General features: G+C 41.7%; 1 long non-coding RNA gene across 1 annotated transcript in view; it reads left to right on the forward strand.

Moving 5' to 3' along the window:
• Window positions 1-312: 312 nt before the first annotated feature.
• Window positions 313-12,886, forward strand: part of LOC121537502 — a 154,632-nt gene continuing 142,058 nt past the window's right edge. Inside the window, exons 1-2 of the long non-coding RNA XR_005995087.1 lie at window positions 313-676; window positions 2,468-2,524. This is a non-coding gene — a long non-coding RNA (uncharacterized LOC121537502). The remainder of the gene's footprint in view (window positions 677-2,467; window positions 2,525-12,886) is intronic.

Below are 12,886 nucleotides of genomic sequence, written 5' to 3' on the forward strand. Positions count from 1 at the left end.
TTTATTCCTGAACTTATTTAGGCTTGCCATAACAAAGGGGTTGAATACTTATTGACTCAAGACATTATAGCGTAATAAAATAAAAATACAAAATAATAATCTACAAACAAAATTCCACTTTAACATTATGGGATATTGTGTGTAGATCAGTGCCACAACATCTCAATTTGATCCATTTTAAATGCAGGCCGTAACACAACTAAATGTGGGAAAAGTAAAGTGGTGTGAATACATTCTGAAGGCACTGTATAAGTTAGGCCTATATTCTTCAAGAATTAATATATATCATTAATTTATAAGTCCACAAATGGATGTAGCAACTAAGCATTCTAGTGTTAATGTGGCCCTTTTCTTGAAGTACAGCTTCGAGCGACAACTGTGATTCTAAAGCCTGTCATGCTGAAATAGAGAACGACATCAGGATTCCGTTCCAGTTTTTCCAACCGACAACTGCTTACCGAGAAATTCAATTAAGGACTCCTCTTCCCACTCGCCAGGGCGGATCTTCCGGGCAACTCGCCCCATGTAAGAAATTGGAAAATGCAACAATAAAACAAGAAAAACTGAAAAAAGGTGCCAACTTTGATCAAGTATGCTCTCTCACAGTCCACCCTAAACACACATACCCCTTAGTTGGAATTGGAAAGTCACCGAAAGACAGCGAAGTAGCCTACAGGTAAGAGTTTTCATTTTCACCTCACTGTTCGCATTTCCAAAGATATCACTTAAGACGCTGAGCAACATCAAAGTAGCCTACTCTTTTCGGCATCGCTGGCTTTGACACCCGTAGGCTACCTGCCATTCGGCATGAAAATACGCTCAAAATGATACCTTTAACAGACGAATGGTTTAACGGTGAATAGCTTGTTTATACAGTGTAGCCCCTACCTCAGCGCGCGAGCTTGCGGACAGGAGCATTCGAACGACTCATAGGTAGGCTGCTGTGCTTTTGACTTTGACAGTGTCGAGGTGTGCTCTCACAAAAACTTTAAAATAGACTGCTGTCAAATTCCAAACTTTCGGAAAGACTAAAACATAACAATGTAGCCCACCGTTTGCCAAGTTGAGACAGTCTCAACTTTCTTGTGAGTGTTTATTTACGCAATCTCTATCGCACTGCCAAAATATACAACAGAGATGGCTTCTTCATTCTTTTTCATTATAGTTCAACCAACATGAAAATAACAGGGTCAGTGGCATAGCGCAGTTTCGCGGGCCCCCCGCAATGTCGAGCAAGCCCCCCCCCCAAAAAATAATAATAATAATTAATTAACAAAAAATTGCAATGGGGCAGAGGGAAAATTTAGCAGTTTTTTAGCTAATCCCATGCTATTTTACACATTTTGCCATAAGGTTGAGAGAAAATGTTGCTGATTTTAGAGCTAATTTCCTGCAATTTTTTTTTTTCATGGTTAATGACGTGTTCATATGCTGTCTGGTGGGCGGACCTCCAGGGCTACTGTATTTATCAAACTAGTAGGCCTAGGCCTAGCAACAATGCATGTAATAGCATTACATATTCAATGGTAATGCCACAAAATGCAGTTAAGCATGCATTTGATGAGGGTTGTCTTATCTTATCCACCTCATTGTATAATGATTAGCCTACAATGTTGCCATTATATATCTGCATTTTTATATGCAAAAAAAACAACAAAGCCCCACATCTTATTGCCGACTCATAGGCACACACATCTCACCCTTTGCCTTATTAAGTTGTTGAAGTGGCACCAGACACACACACACACACACACACACACATTGTGTAAATGTACACTCTTCATAGCACATATAATAAGATATCAGCCACATAGTGGTATTCAAGCCTGAAAGAGAGATTCATTATACTTGTATGAATATAATAAATACGATTTCTCATCTTATAGTTAGTAGGTTTCTTTTACATTCAAAACCTCAATATAATAATAAATGCCATTTAGCAGACACTTTTATTCAAAGTGACTTACAGTCATGCATGCGTACATTTTATGTAATTGAACCCACAATCCTGGCGTTGCAAGCACCATGCTCTACCAACTGAGCCATACAGAATCACTTATGATACTTCATTTGGAATATGCTTCTTGTTCATATTTTACGCTCAAAGATCAATCAACTGATCAGTACAATAAGCCAAGGAATTTGGTGGATAATACTGTCTTTACCTTAAGTCTTTAACTCATTTTCAAAGCATTGTTTTAATGATATCTTTGTATATGCCAGTGTGTATGGTACATGTATAGTATCCCCATACAGAGAGACTAGAGAAAAGATCACTGGTACTTTAAACCCGGGAGTTCTCATATTCTCGCCGGATCTTTCTCCTTTGCTAATTATTGTGTTGTTTTCAGGGCAAATATGTCATATCCATGGCGACCAGGCAGGTTAATTGTCTTTCGCGTGCAAGGCTCCCATAAGTAATTAATTACCCTTTTTTTTCTCTTCTCCCCTGTCTTTGGTTAAACAGATCATTCAAGGGAAGCCATCTCCCATATTAAAAATGCCAGTGGTATTAGCGCAGAAGGTAAACATGACACTTTTTTTTCTTCTCGTCAAGGATTGGGGATGTTCGTCTTCATATTTTATTCTGTGTGTGTTTTATACACATGCCATATGTGTATGTGTATAGATATGGTTTCATCATGCGTATCAAGCTTCACTATGGACCAATACTGTTAATGCAATATTTTTATTCCTGATTTATCTCCCATACTAACAGAACAGATTAGTTTAGATGCTGTTATGATGTAGGCCAATTTGTTATGAAGCTAGGGAAAACACTTTAATATCCTTGTTACCAACCTATTGTAGTCAAGCAGTCTATTAAGCACATGTTTAGGCATATTATATAGACAGTTTTGTCTTAAATGATTACAATAGTAAGCTCTAGCCAGGTCAAAAGGTAAGGTACATCAGCTTCTTACAATGGCATTGTTTGAAACTCCAAAGAAAAGTTTATGCAGTTTAGTGGTTTAATGGTGCACCTATAATTGTTGACAAAACTGTGTGATGTGGAGTGGTACGGGCTTAGTGTGCTTCCCATGATCAACAGCAGTTGCAGTGCAGTAAAGTGTTGTTCAGGAGTTAGAGAGAGGAGTAGGGTGAAGTTGCGCGAGATGCTGATCTTGGGTCAGTTTAGCATTTTCCTCACTATTGGGGGAGGAGAAGCTGATCCTAGATCTGTACCTAGGAGAAACTTCACCCCGGGGCGTCAGAGAGACAGACCACAGAGAGAGAGAGAGACACTCACACACTTTTCTTCTTCCTCTACTTTCTCCCAATTTACCCCCTTTTTTCATTGATTGTTTGAAAAAGTATGGGCAGGTGAACGGAAGGACAAAAACAGTACAGTAACATACATACTGTTTTAAGTAATGTAACTTCAATTGTTGGTGTATGGGTGCAATACTTCAGGCCTCTTGATTGGATCGCGCCATACCGACACAGGAAGTATTGACTTGTATGCAGTGGCCCTTGGTCGACAGGGTGGTTGAGTCTTCTTGCGTTGTTGGCTGTCTATTGTCATGCCTCCAACCTGTACATTTTCTGTAGACCTATCAGTCAGAGAAACATTCAGGTGTCTCAATCAATCAATTAAATGTATTTATAAAGCCCTTTTTACCTCAGCAGATGTCACAAAGTGCTTATACAGAACCCAGCCTAAAACCCCAAAGAGCAAGCAGTGCAGATGTAGAAGCACGGTGGCTAGGAAAAACCCTCTAGAAAGGAAGGAACCTAGGAATAAACCTAGAGAGGAACCAGGCTCTGAGGGGTGGCCAGTCCTCTTCTGGCTGTGCCCGGTGGATATTATAAGAGTACATGGCCATTAAGGCCAGATCGTTCTTCAAGATGTTCAAACGTTCATAGATGACCAGCAGGGTCAAATAATAATCACAGTGGTTATAGAGGGTGCAACAGGTCAGCATCTCAGTAGTAAATGTCAGTTAGCTTTTCATAGCCGAACATTCAGTGGTCGAGACAGCAGGTGCGGTAGAGAGTGTGAGAGAGGGTCAAAACAGCAGGTCTGGGACAAGGTAGCACGTCCGGTGAACAGGTCAGGGTTCCATAGCCGCAGGCAGAACAGCAGAAACTGGATCAGTAGCACGATCAGGTGGACTGGGGACAGGGACATCCAGAAGTCGTCTGGCCAGGTAGTCCTGAGGCAAGGTCCTAGGGCTCAGGTCCTCAAGGAGGGGAGAGAGAGAGCGCAAGAGAGAGATGGGAGAATTAGAGGGAGCATACTTAAGTTTACATAGGACACCAGATAAGACAGGAGAATTACACCAGATAGGACACACTGACTCTAGCCCCCCCGGCACATAGACTATTGCAGCATAGATACTGGAGACTGAGACGGGGGGGTCGGGGAACACTGTGGCCCCGTCCGACGGTACACCCGGACAGGGCCAACCAGGCAGGCTATAAACCCACCCACTTTTCCAAAGCACAGCCCCCCACACCACCAAATGGATATCAACAGACCACCATCTTGCTACCCTGAAACAAGGTGGAGTATAGCCCACAAAGATCTCCACCACCGCACAAGCCCGAGCGGGGGCAAAACCGGACAGGAAAATCACGTCAGTGACTCAACCCACTCAAGTCGAGTATAGCGAAAAAAGCCTTGCACGACGTGATACACCCCTCCTAGGGACGACATGGGAGAGCACTAGCAAGCCAGTGACTCAGCCCCCGTAATAGGGTCAGAGGCAGAGAATCCCAGTGGAGAGAGGGCAAGGGTGGTTCGTCACTCCAGTGCCTTGCCGTTCACCTTCACACCCCTGGGCAAGACTACACTCAATCATAGGACCTACTGAAGAGATGAGTCTTCAGTAAAGACTTAAAGGTCGAGACCGAGTCTGCGTCTCTCACATGGATTGGCTGACCATTCCATAAAACATTTGCTCTATAGGAGAAAGCCCTGCCTCCAGCTGTTTGCTTAGACATTCTAGGGACAATAAGGAGGCCTGCGTCTTGTAACCGTAGCGTACGTGTAGGTATGTACGGCAGGACCAAATCGGAGCGATAGGTAGGAGCAAGTCCATGTAATGCTTCGTAGGTTAGCAGTAAAACCTGGAAATCAGACCTAGCCTTAACAGGAAGCCTGTGTAGCACTGGAGTAAGAGGCTAGCACTGGAGTAATATGATCGAATTTTGGGGTTGTAGTCAAGATTCTAGCAGCCGTATTTAGCACTAGCTGAAGTTTATTTAGTGCTTTATCCATGTAGCCGGAGAGTAGAGCATTGTAGTAGTCTAATCTTGTTTTTGTCTTTTGGACAAAACATTTCTGATTTTTGCAATGTTACTAAGATGGAGAAAAGCTGCTCTTTAAATATTTTTGATATGTTCGTCAAAAGAGAGATCAGGGTCCAGAGTAACGCTGAGGTCCTTCACAGTTTTATTTGAGATATCACATCAAACAGCAGATCTCTTTGTTTCTTGGGACCTAGAACTAGCATCTCTGTTTTGTCCGAGTTTAAAAGTAAAAAATTTATTCTGAAGTACGTATCTGTCAAGGGTTTGCAGAATGAACCCTGTGTGTGTCAGACCTGTGGTTCAAATACTATTTGAAATCTTTCAGTGTTTGCTTTAGCATTCCTGCAGTCCCATATGGGCAGGGTTTGCGCTTTTGCAACTACTCTTGGTTCCATTGTGCCAGACAAGCTCAGTCAAGCTCAGCTCAAGTACAGTGGGGGAAAAAAAGTATTTAGTCAGCCACCAATTGTGCAAGTTCTCCCACTTAAAAAGATGAGAGAGGCCTGTAATTTTCATCATAGGTACACGTCAACTATGACAGACAAAATGAGATTTTTTTTCTCCAGAAAATCACATTGTAGGATTTTTAATGAATTTTTTGCAAATTATGGTGGAAAATAAGCATTTGGTCAATGACAAAAGTTTCTCAATACTTTGTTATATACCCTTTGTTGGCAATGACACAGGTCAAACGTTTTCTGTAAGTCTTCACAAGGTTTTCACACACTGTTGCTGGTATTTTGGCCCATTCCTCCATGCAGATCTCCTCTAGAGCAGTGATGTTTTGGGGCTGTCGCTGGGCAACACAGACTTTCAACTCCCTCCAAAGTTTTTCTATGGGGTTGAGATCTGGAGACTGGCTAGGCCACTCCAGGACCTTGAAATGCTTCTTACGAAGCCACTCCTTCGTTGCCCGGGCGGTGTGTTTGGGATCATTGTCATGCTGAAAGACCCAGCCACGTTTCATCTTCAATGCCCTTGCTGATGGAAGGAGGTTTTCACTCAAAATCTCACGATACATGGCCCCATTCATTCTTTCCTTTACACAGATCAGTCGTCCTGGTCCCTTTGCAGAAAAACAGCCCCAAAGCATGATGTTTCCACCCCCATGCTTCACAGTAGGTATGGTGTTCTTTGGATGCAACTCAGCATTCTTTACCAAAAAGTTCTATTTTGGTTTCATCTGACCATATGACATTCTCCCAATCCTCTTCTGGATCATCCAAATGCACTCTAGCAAACTTCAGACGGGCCTGGACATGTACTGGCTTAAGCAGGGGGACACGTCTGGCACTGCAGGATTTGAGCCCCTGGCGGCGTAGTGTGTTACTGATGGTAGGCTTTGTTACTTTGGTCCCAGCTCTCTGCAGGTCATTCACTAGGTCCCCCCGTGTGGTTCTGGGATTTTTGCTCACCGTTCTTGTGATCATTTTGACCCCACGGGGTGAGATCTTGCGTGGAGCCCCAGATCGAGGGAGATTATCAGTGGTCTTGTATGTCTTCCATTTCCTAATAATTGCGCCCACAGTTGATTTCTTCAAACCAAGCTGCTTACCTATTGCAGATTCAGTCTTCCCAGCCTGGTGCAGGTCTACAATTTTGTTTCTGGTGTCCTTTGACAGCTCTTTGGTCTTGGCCATAGTGGAGTTTGGAGTGTGACTGTTTGAGGTTGTGGACAGGTGTCTTTTATACTGATAACAAGGTCAAACAGGTGCCATTAATACAGGTAACGAGTGGAGGACAGAGGAGCCTCTTAAAGAAGAAGTTACAGGTCTGTGAGAGCCAGAAATCTTGCTTGTTTGTAAGTGACCAAATACTTATTTTCCACCATAATTTGCAAATAAATTCATAAAAAATCCTACAATGTGATTTTCTGGATTTTTATTTCTCAATTTGTCTGTCATAGTTGACGTGTACCTGTGATGAAAATTACAGGCCTCTCTCATCTTTTTAAGTGGGAGAACTTGCACAATTGGTGGCTGACTAAATACTTTTTTTCCCCACTGTATTTTAACCCAGGTCTGGTGTGTGTTCCTTATCCAGTTTGACCTTGGCTCTGGACCTGCAGGTCTTTGATGTCAAAACAAATGTCAATAATCTCAGGCTGCAATTTGACAGGCCTCAAGAACTAATACTATTGTTTTCTCACACTTGAACTCCCTCCATTGCCCCATGTAATGATTTTGTATCCAAATTCGCACCACACAACAACGCCCATTCGGCCTCGCCTTGTAAAATCTACTGCCCTCAACACATACAGTAGTACAAGTGCAAATAGTGCTTGTGTTTTTAATCATCATTATTGTTTTTCTTTTAGTGCTTGGGAAATGTCCTTTTTGCATGCTTGATCAACCAGTAGAGAAATCCATTATAATAGAGGCTCAAGGTGAATTGCATCCCAAGCAATCTTTCCCTCTTCGAATGAAGGGATTTTCCCGGGCAAAATAAACAAATCACACAGACAACAGTAATATAGGGTTGATTTTGAAGGCATGAAATAACTATCGATTAAATCCTTCAGTTCATAGATGGTAATGGCCTTTTTGGTAATTTGTTCTAGGCCCTTTCAATACAGAGGAGAGAGAGCGAGGGAGAGAGAGGTGGAGAGGGAGAAAGATAGATAGAGGATTCAGGGGTGAGAGAGAGCGAGAGAGATAGGTAGAGGATGCAGGTTAGAAAAAAAGAGAGAGAAGAGGGAGAGAGCTCACAAGACCGAGAAAGGGACATGCTGCCCCTTTCCGAGCTCATTATCATTCTTAATAAGTCTTAAGGAAAGAAGGAGCATTGAGTGTAAATGCACGGTAATCCTAACACTGGCCAAGGTTAGTGGGGACGTAAGCACATGCACGATGTTCCCAGCAGGCTGCTTTGGGACAGGGGAGGGGAAAAGGAGGAAGAGAGTTAAGGATAGACGCTCAAGGAGAAAGGTGTCATTAAGGTCCTTCTCTCAAGCCTGTGCCTTTGAGTAACACTTATCTTAAGGCCTGCCGGTATAATGCGTTATGATGCAGTTATAATGCAATGCAAAGAGTAGCATGTATAATTTATAATGTATTCCCTTATGTCTTATAATCATATATCTTATAATCATCTCATAATAATACATAGACATAACATATGATAAACTTTTTATAAAGCATTCGTAAAATGTCACCTGCCTTTCCGACTGATGTACGACCTTGAGCTGATTAACGCGTTGGCAGGCGATGATCTTAACTAGCGACCATGTAGTAAACAGTCCCGTATCAGATTTAAATCAATTAGTTTAGAAGATTTGTCTTGGCTGTTTTCCCTACCAATCAATTGCATTACTTGTTAATCATATAGTTATTGAGGTCACTTCTGTTGGATATTTATATGTACTTTGTATGTAACTTTATTCTGTAGTAGGTGAAGATCTATATTCTTATACCAGATGTTACATATGATGTGGCATTTGAGATATGTTAAAGAGGAAATCTGGGATTCAAACAACAACAACAAAGCGGCCACCCCACCACTTTTCTGGGGTAAACAGAAATGTAACCAATTTCAAATTCATAGTCAGAGCTATGGATGCAAGGACCATCCATGTGATCAAAATGATCGTTTTAACCATTTTTTAAAACTATACAGTATTAGTTTACAATTACATTGTTTACAAACAATGGAGTAAAACAAGCTTAGCCTATATTTTGTGTTCTGATGGGGTAAGACAGTTTAACTAAACTCATGAAGCATTTATAAGTTGTATTCTTCAAGAATCAATGTCTATAATCATTCATTTAAATGTTGAAATGGATGTACCAATCCCAGATTGCCTCGTTAAAGAAAAAAAAGAAGCAAACCAAAACTTAAAGGGCTTTAAAGAACTGTCAGCAACTACATGCTTATGCCAAGCTGTTATTTGGGTGTGGTCCAAAAGGTGAGCAGTAAAATGTATTGGCTAAATCGGTGACCAATTGACTAATTAGACGGATTGCCAACCACTTGTAGCGTCCAATTGCTGCATTTGTTTAGTGTATAGACACAAGGTCAGCCTTGAATCCCGGATATTGTTTTATACACCCCCCCAATTCAAGGCAGTGCACGTGCACAACATACTGTGTAATCTGGGTTGTCATTCATCAGTTAAATGAATCAGACATCTGATGACATAACATGACAGGCTTATGTTAAACCATGTTATAACCACCCCAGTTCACTTAATTCTCTTTTAGCACCAACTTATCTTATAGCAACTACTTGAGTCGACTGAAGCTTTGGAAGTGCTGAGCTTAGTAAAGCTCCTTATTGTATGTAGTCACTGGACGAGAGCACCAGGTAAATGAGCAAAACTGTCAATATAAAACTAGCTAAACTTTTGAATGATCCTATCACATGAATTGTTTATTCTAGACCTTTAATTAGTTTCAAGCTAAATTGTAATGTAATTGTAATGTTAGTGTTCATGTTTGGTTGAAGTGCTTTGTCTTTCTGTCACATATCTGTGAGGCAGTAGAGTTGAGAGAGTTTAGTTGGTCTGTTTGAGAATGAACAGGCAGGGAGAGTAACAATCACACAAGCAAACGAAAAAAGATCTGATGGGCTAAGAATGAGAGGTGCCCTTTTGTCTTGTTCCACAGTAATGACATCTCTGCGTCTCTCTGTTACGTAAAGATGATTTACCCACACACAGATGTTCTCAGCCTTGTTGCTCGTGAACCTGCACCATTTTGTTCTATTTTTTGCCCTTTTAAAGGTTAGGAGTAAAATTCAAAGCCTTCCCCCTACTGTAAGTTTAACTCCCCTCAATCACCATTGTGCCGTTGACGTGCTGTTATTGTCTTGACTGGTAATGTGGAGTGAGCACGGAGCAGGTAGCATGACAGGGATTGGGCAGGTGCTGCTGCTGTGTGTGTGTGTTGGGGATGTTACATCAGTACTAAGATACCTGTAGGAGCATCTCTTTGGCAATAGCTACCCCCCCACCCACCCCCTCCTCTGTTTTGGTTGTTGGTTGGGGCTTGGTTGACAACCAGCTCCCCCCCAAGGGAGCCTGGGAGGCAAAGAGCCATCACCATGGTGATTAGAAACACAGCACCCCCACGCAGCGGCAGTGGTCCATTGTGACTGGCGTGCGTTGAGGTGAGAGGGAACAAAATGTCACATCAACAGGTTTTTTCATGTGTTTTTTGTTTTCGCCATAATACTCAGTGGGATTGTTCGGGCTTGGATTCATCTGCTCAACTACACACCGTAGAGACTGCCAGAGCAAGTCAAACTAGTGTAAAAAAAAATAAGAAATTAAGAGGGGGAAATGGAAAAGCACTGAAATCAACATTACACACGCTGGACAAATATGCATGTTTCTCAATTAAACAAAGTATGATTTGTAAGGAAAGGAAAAATAATAATGGTTCAATTAATCAATCATAGTGTAGAATCTAACCCATGCGTGTAGCATTGATTTACAACATTGAAAGAAGTACAATGCAATGGATACAATTAAAAGTGGATACAATTTGGACTAGTTTTAAGGAAGAGACTGAAAACAGTTTGGTGTACACTTAATGGATTTGAATACCGATGGTATTCATTCATCAGCCTCAGTAAAACTATAGTTAACAAACTGACAAACACCTAACTCTTATTCACTCAGCACTAACTGAGTGAGTGGTGGTCCTTGTTCCCCTTTATACAGACTTCTGGGCCCATGTTCATAAAGCATCTCAGAGTAGGAGAGCTGATCTAGAATCAGTTTTGCCTCTTAGATCATAATTAATAAGATATACACTAAGTGTACAAAACCTTCCTAATATTGAGTTGCACCCCCTTTTGCCCTCAGAAAAGCCTACATTTGTTGGGGCATGGACTCTACAAGGTGTCGAAAGCACCAGCAAAATCTGTCAGTTTAAGCTAGAGATATCAGTTTATTTTTTGCATTGGATGCGTCTCAATCCACCGCATCCGCCGATGTCAAACTTCTGCATCTGCGGTGAAAGGTTGCAGAACTGGTGTTTGTCAGACCATGAGACATCCCTAAAATCAGTCTTCTCAAGAAAACGTCTGTAGCGTCTGAACGGTTTGACCTAAAAACTATTATGACCACTCTATGATCACTCTACGGCACCCAAGTGTCAGGGGACTCGTCTGAAGTTGTTAACGTCAATGTGTGTCTGTTTGTAGCGTCCACTAATGTGGAAAGGGGAGATTCTCACGAACACGATGGTGTTCTCCGTTTTACTCTACGGCCAACCACAAGTGTCACGGGACTCGTCTGAAGGTAACCGGGACCAGTTTTAAAAAATGAATTGCAGTATGAAGGTAGTTTTGTGCCTACCCCCAAAAAAGATAAATAATATTTCCTGAGCTTTTTTATATCTCCTAGATATAAGACAGACACTTAAAAACCTTGTTTCTTATGATTTATTTTTTGACTGTCTTAGCCATTTATGAATGCATTTATCTGGGCTATGGTAGTAAAGGCCAAATTCAATATTTTATCAAATTATTATTATTATTATTTTTTATACCTAAAGGGGTCCTAAAATTTAAAATCAAATAGCTAAATGATCCATAGTATGACCATCTTAAATCAAGAACATATGTCAGCTTAGAACCCTCCCCCACTTAGACTTACAGGGGTTCAATATTTTGTCTTGCCCATTCACCCTCTCAATGGTCTCAATTGTCTCAAGGCTTAAAAATCCTTCTTTAACCTGTCTCCTCTCCTTCATCTACACTGATTGAAGTGGATTTAACAAGTGACATCAATAAGGGATCATAGCTTTCACCTGGATTCACCTTGTCAGTCTATGTCATGGAAAGAGCAGGTGTTCCTAATGTTTTGTACACTCAGTGTATATAGACAGGGCGACCTGATTCTAGTTCCTCCACTAGGGGCAGCAGGACCAAATACAAGCACCCTGAGCACATCTAATAGATACAGAGACCCCCACTCAATCTAGAGCTCACTTGTCAATTAGCCTGGTGAGGAGACATTAGTCTCCTCAATAAAACATTGAATATGAAACTAAATAAAACATGTATCTAAACTAAAATTGGTATGCAATGAAAAAATGGGGTATGACACATTCAAATTCACTAGTTTACACAGGTACAGGGCAAACAAAAAGTATAGACACAGTCAGTACCACTGAGACTTTTCAATATTCATTTAGATGTTAATATTGATCATCGTTGGTAATATTTAATTACTCTATACTGCTACATTTCAAATCGTTTTCGCCTCACTACTCACAGCAGCATGCCCTGCTATGTGCTACTACTGTGGCTATTCATTAGTGTATGTTAATATCCTTCAAGCTCTCACTTGAAGCTGACCTTTGGCCTTTGGGCAGGCAGTAGGGCAGTAGGTCTGTGGCCATAGAGTCAGGGTGGTGAGGGAGACTAGTTGAAGAAAGGCAGCAGGTTTTGACGTAACCCCAGTGAAGATGGGGGCCGTTTCCTGTGACAGGCGCATTGATGCCCTTGGCCCCTAGTGTTGGAAGGCGAGGTCACCTCTCTGCCAGAGGGCACTAGGGGGTGGCATCAGACACACAGCTCCACGTCTGGCACGCTGGCACCATGTGGCATTGCGTGGCACCGCTCCTGGCCTCTGGACCTATAGTTGGAAGCGGACCTGTTGTTCCTATATGAATAACCTAGT

The sequence above is a fragment of the Coregonus clupeaformis genome, chromosome 24 (genome assembly GCF_020615455.1).
Source record: "Coregonus clupeaformis isolate EN_2021a chromosome 24, ASM2061545v1, whole genome shotgun sequence".
NCBI lineage: Eukaryota > Metazoa > Chordata > Actinopteri > Salmoniformes > Salmonidae > Coregonus > Coregonus clupeaformis.